Source organism: Triplophysa dalaica, chromosome 22, assembly GCF_015846415.1.
Source record: "Triplophysa dalaica isolate WHDGS20190420 chromosome 22, ASM1584641v1, whole genome shotgun sequence".
Lineage (NCBI taxonomy): Eukaryota > Metazoa > Chordata > Actinopteri > Cypriniformes > Nemacheilidae > Triplophysa > Triplophysa dalaica.
The window spans coordinates 19872849-19878745 of NC_079563.1; the positions used below are offsets into that span (position 1 = coordinate 19872849).

A 5897-nucleotide genomic window follows, 5' to 3' on the forward strand; every position below is an offset into this window, starting at 1 on the left:
TTCTACATCCCAGCACAGTGTGAGGAAATTCAGCACACCCACAGGCCAACCGGACATTAAAGAAGAACAAATTAATGTAGAAAAAAATAAAGAAAGGAGACTGATGTCAAAGGAGGAATAGAAACTGAGAAGATATCAAGTGCATATTTATCCTCAACGGATGTTGAGCAGCACATCATGAATTCATTAAATATATTCAGTTCAGAACTGTAGAGCATTGACATTCACGTCGATAAACATGACTCAATATGAAAGAATACAAGGTTTATTATTAATGTGCTGTGACTGTAAACATGTTTGTTATATATCATTTAAGTGCATCTTTATTCTTTTCCTTCTATAGGTGGCAGATGAATGAAGAAACAAGCTCAAGGAATCATGGGAAAGATCTTTTAAGATATTATTCTGTAATTATGAAAACATTTAATGCTATAATATAATATAATATAATATAATATAATATAATATAATGTAATGTAATATAATGTAATGTAATGTAATGTAATGATATCTGGTATTTTATTCATGTAAACTATTTCCATGTTTTGTTTTTCTTTTTAAATAAACACATATGTTTGAGTAAACTCATTTTGTCCTTCAATGTTTTCTGTGGTTGTGTGTGCGTGTGTGTGTGCTTGTGTGTGTTTAACACTGTAGAAAAACACCAGAAGTTAATGCAGTTTTCACAATAAAAGAGAAACAAATGTGTGTGAGGTCCTGGTAATCTATATTTACTTACTATATTAGTTTACTAATCTGGTAAACCACAAAAATTGTCATAGTGAACCAAAAATATGTTTTTTATTTTGCAGTCCTCACGAGAAAAACAAATTCAAATCAAACTAAATGATGTATATTTGAAGATGTAAAAATGCAGAAAGGTTTCTGTGAGGGTTAGGGGGATATGAAGAGTTGGTCTCCAAAATGACATAAGTTACTCTGTTTTTAAAATCTTTCAAAAATCATGTATTTTATTGTGTTAGATATTTGATTAATTTGAATACAATAAAAAACATGATTTTTGATAAATTTCATTTTGGAAATAAAATTCTTCATGTACAGAACATGGAAACGTGTGTGTGTGCCTATACATGAACCTCATCATCTCACAGACATGTAAATGGTCAAATCATTTGCACAGTTAATATGACGAAAGTGATCTCATGACCATCCTTATACTTCAGTGCACATGATATTAAACAGAATGTATTCAAAGCCTTTATCATTATAAAACAGCTACATGTAATCCATGATGTGTAACTTGAGGTGGCACTGGAGAAACAAACCTTTGTGTATAATGAGTAGAAGAACAGCATGAAATGTTCATATTTTTTGCTTTATTTCCCAGAAGAGAGAGTGCTTTTTATATTATTTTTACAAGCGTATTTGACGCACACTAGAATACAGCGGACCTTGAGATCCACACAACTCTTATTTAGATATCGCACAGCTTTCTCTGACAGTATCACTGAGAACTCTCATGTAGTGTCCATGTCATGTAACACATCATCATTCTGAAAGTTCTTCTATAAACACAATTAGATCAAGTTTAACAGTCTCTGAATACACTAATGCACACCATGAGTTCAGTGGGATTCACAATCTACTCCACACTTCACTGTGACGTCTTAGAACAACTGTTTATGATTCCCTAAAGAACCGCTTCTTACCTCTTCTGAGTCTACAAACAGCACTGACTAAACTTCTAAATCTGAAATCTCATAAACACACATTTACATTTATGCATTTGGCAGACGCTTTAAGCGACTTACATTGCTTTATCCTATACATTTTACATAGGTATTTGCAATCCCCTGGGATCGAACCCACAACCTTGTGTTGTTAACTCAATTCTCTGACCACTGAGCTACAGGAAAGCTGTACACATGTCACACATGTGAAGGAAACGTCTCTATCGTTCAGTATGAATCGTCCACATGATGTTTCATCAGACAAACACAATGTAAACATGATTCACAAACACTGATTCATGTTCGTGAAAGGACATAAAACACAAACACTGTACAAACTTATGTGACGTGTATCATGACTCGTGATGGAGGTGATGTTCTCATTACACGTTATTGATGGAACATGTCTGTGTCCAACACTTCAAGTCTTTAACATCCTGAAACCCTTATGAAACATAACCATGGATTTACTTTGGAAAAAGTGCAGTATGTACAATATATACATATAAACATCAATGTTGTATTCATCTTAAACGAACAGTTCACTCAAAAATGAAAATTCTGTCATCATTTACTCACCCTCTAGTTGTTTATAAATGTCTTGGTTCTAAAGAACACAGAGAAAGATATTTGGACGAATGCTTGAAACCAAACCGTTCAAAAAATTGCTTGATCAATTTCTTTGTTCTGTTGAACACAAAAGAAGATATTTTGAAGAATGTAGGACAGCAAACAGTTTTTGACGACCATAGTCATTTTTCCTACTATGGGAGTCAATGGAGAGGTTTAGAGATAATGTATTTTTCTTGGCTAACACGGAAGTAAGAGCCGCGCTGGTTCCACCGACCTAAAGCCTGTGCATTTTTCAGCATGTTAGATTTGTGCACTTGCCGCATTATTTGTGAGATTTATGTGTGCGATGACATCATAGAATAAAATGTGAAAATATTTAGAGGTTTTGTTTCCTTACTTCGGGCGATTTACCAAAAACAAATTGACTTTGGTGCGATGCAACCGGAAGTCCTAAAATTCCAACTCGCTTCCTGGTTTTGCATGCAAAAATACGTCATCTCTGCAGTTCCCTATGGTGGCCAAGAACTGTTTGGTTACAAGCATTCTTCCAAATATCTTTCACTGTGTTCATTAGAACAAAGACATTTATATAGATTTGAAACAACTTGAGAGTGAGTAAATGGTGACAGAATTTTCATTTTTGGGTGAACGGCCCCTTTATCTCTAACTTGATTCTGTGCTCTGTTTATTTTTTATTCTTAATTTTTATCATATGATTCTGCTGCAGAATGTGCAAATTATCACGGACGTCCGTACATTTGTCAAATAATACTTGAAAAGTAAAAGTGTAAAAAAACAACACTTCATTTGTTAGATAACTATTTATTATTTTATTTATTTAAACCACGGTCAGTAATCCCAAGGTAAATGGATGCGGTCGAAAAGAAAAGTGGATGTTATTCAAGTAAAACAACAGCGGGACACCTGTCATATTTTCCCAGAAAAGCGTGACGTCAGTTATCCCTAAAACCTCAGGACCTGACCATGGGTACGTCAGAGCGTTTGGTAGGAGACAGACCATTGTCCCGCCACGGCTTCAACCGGCACTAGAGTGTCTCCATCATTCTTCCAGTCAGACAAGGCTAAGAGGTTTTCACATTCAGCATCACCTCAACTCACTGGCCACTTCAGCAGAGCAAAGCATGATACCCGGAGACTGCAGCTGCCCGTCTGAGCCCAAAGAAAGAACGCTCGGGGCCGAGAGGAGAAGCTATGAATGGAGAGATATACAGCCATATTGAAAACTATATTAAATTACCCTGATTAACAATTTAGCCACGAACGCGGCAGGCGGGGAGGGGAGCCCGAGCCTATTCAGCACCAGAGCGGCGAGGTCGAAAGGTCCCTCAAGTTCACAGGCTCCGAGGCTTTGTTATGCTAACGCACAAATCTCTAATCAGCGGCCAAGTGGAGTGTGAAATAGAAATAATTCCTTGAGAACTTTCAGCCAGTTTGTCGGTCACCTCATCCCACGACACCAGCAGCCCGTCTGCTCCAGAAAACAACTATTATCATCATATCTAACAACAAAGATTCTTTTGTCTTTATAACTCAAAACATGATGCATTCATGACAAATGTGGTGTGAGAACAGGTCACAAAACAATTTTATATTCATGACATTGTAATAGAATGACAAAAATATATATTATACACACACGTGTTGTGTATCTTCATCCAACAACGTCTACAAAAATGTACAACTAAACCATGCAGGAAGATGAATGTAACCCTGAATCACAGATGAGATCTCTTTCTTGTCTCAGTTATTTCTCTTAAACATCAATGAGACTATGGAGAGAAAACTCAAGTGTGTCTCAGATATTTCTCTTGAGAACAAGAGTGATGAGAGTTTGAGAAGAGATGTCAACAATGTGTCAAACTGAGCTGAGATTTGTCTCGTCTGCAATTAAAAGTCGATATTATTGAAGATCTCAATATCAACTCAAATCCAGATGATGTCACCTCTACAATCTACATTCATTTACACCTCCACACTGTTCATGTGTTCACACAATTACTGTGAAGAAACTGAGAAGTTTCAAGTTTATGTTATTTTTATAGCAGCACACACGGCTGACCAAAGTGTGAAACACAGAACCCTAAACACGTCAATAAACAAAAGCTCTTGACGAATCAAAAGCCAGACGCAAGTAATAAGTCTTAAGAACTCCATCAAATCTTGTGATATATGAGAGAGAAATCTCTGAGGCAGACAATGATGACAGGATGTTCATGGCATGATAAAGATGTGTCTTCTGAAGGCTGAATGTGTGTCGGTCCTTTGGGAAATGTAAAAGCACGGCATGTCAGTTAGTGAAGGGTCAACCATCACTTCACTTCAGCTGAACATGTCTTGACCTCTCAGGTCACGTTCAATGACAGTCAATGACCTCGAGGATGTTCAGAGGATTGTGTCTCTCTTGGGTCTCATCTGTGAGACATTAACTGAGTATCTCACTATTATCTTTATGACTTCAGGAGATGGGTGGTCAAAGCTAACCAGACACAACTTGACCTCCGGCCTACACCGGACCACCGACTGAAGGAATGAGTCCAGATATGAATCTAACATATAACACATGAACTGAACAAGATTGATCCAAGATATGAAAAATAAACAATTATATTTGAATATTTAGGGTGATTACAAATCAAATCAAATGCTCTCAATGTGAAGTTGCTCTCTCTCTCTCTCTCTCTCTCTCTCTCTCTCTCTCTCTCTCTGTCTCTCTCTATCTCTCTCAAATTCAAATTCAAATTCAAATGAGCTTTATTGGCATGACTGTGAACAAACACAAATATTGCCAAAGCATTGAGTAATAATAAGACATACAGTATGAACATTTAAAAAAAAGAAAGCAAAAAAATAAATAATAATAATAATGATACATTGCAACAATAAAAATAAATAAATACATGTACAAGGACCCAAACTAACAGTTTTTATCTCTCATGTTGTGACAACAGAACAAGTATTGTGCGGACAGATCAATACATTCTACCATTTCTCCCAAAAGATATGATAGTTTTTCTATATCATTCTCTCTATGGAATTCAGGATAAACATTTCCTATTAAAGTAAAGTACTTCTGTCTGATGGATTGATATTTACTACATTGAGTGAGAAAGTGAAGTTCATCCTCCACAACAGCATCAGTGCAGTTTGAACACAATCTATGATCTCTGGATGTCCAGTTCTGTCTGTGTCGACCGGTCTCTATACACAGACTGTGATCACTGAGGCGATATTTGGACACAAGCTTTCTCTGCCTGTAATCTTTCAGTTTTATTAGGTATGGTGCCAATTTGTAATCGGTTCTTATTTTCCGGAAGCAAGTTAATTTGTTTACGTCATTGATCTTATTTTGCCAGTGAAGAAGATATTCTTCTTGAGTCGTGTTTAAAATGTGTCTGAGTTTAGACTGTCTGAACTGATCTGATGAGTTCAGCTGATGTTTGTTCAGGAGGTGTAGGAAAGGATCGCTCTCTGGATGTGATGTATTATGTCTGAAAGCACTGTGATGGTAGTTGTCTGATGAACTCTCAGATAAGTGAAACCAGAACTTAGATGCCCTCTTCTGGATTTCAGACAGGAGAGGAAACTTTCCAAGTTCTGCTCTACATCCCAGAT

The 5897-nt window shown here is 36.5% G+C and overlaps 1 long non-coding RNA gene across 1 annotated transcript in view; it reads left to right on the plus strand.

Annotated features, from left to right (window-relative positions):
• The window catches only part of LOC130411522 (uncharacterized), a 14986-nt gene extending 14411 nt beyond the window's left edge, over positions 1 to 575 (plus strand). Inside the window, exon 3 of the long non-coding RNA XR_008905086.1 lies at positions 344 to 575. This is a non-coding gene — a long non-coding RNA (uncharacterized LOC130411522). The remainder of the gene's footprint in view (positions 1 to 343) is intronic.
• The last annotated feature ends 5322 nt before the right edge of the window (positions 576 to 5897 follow it).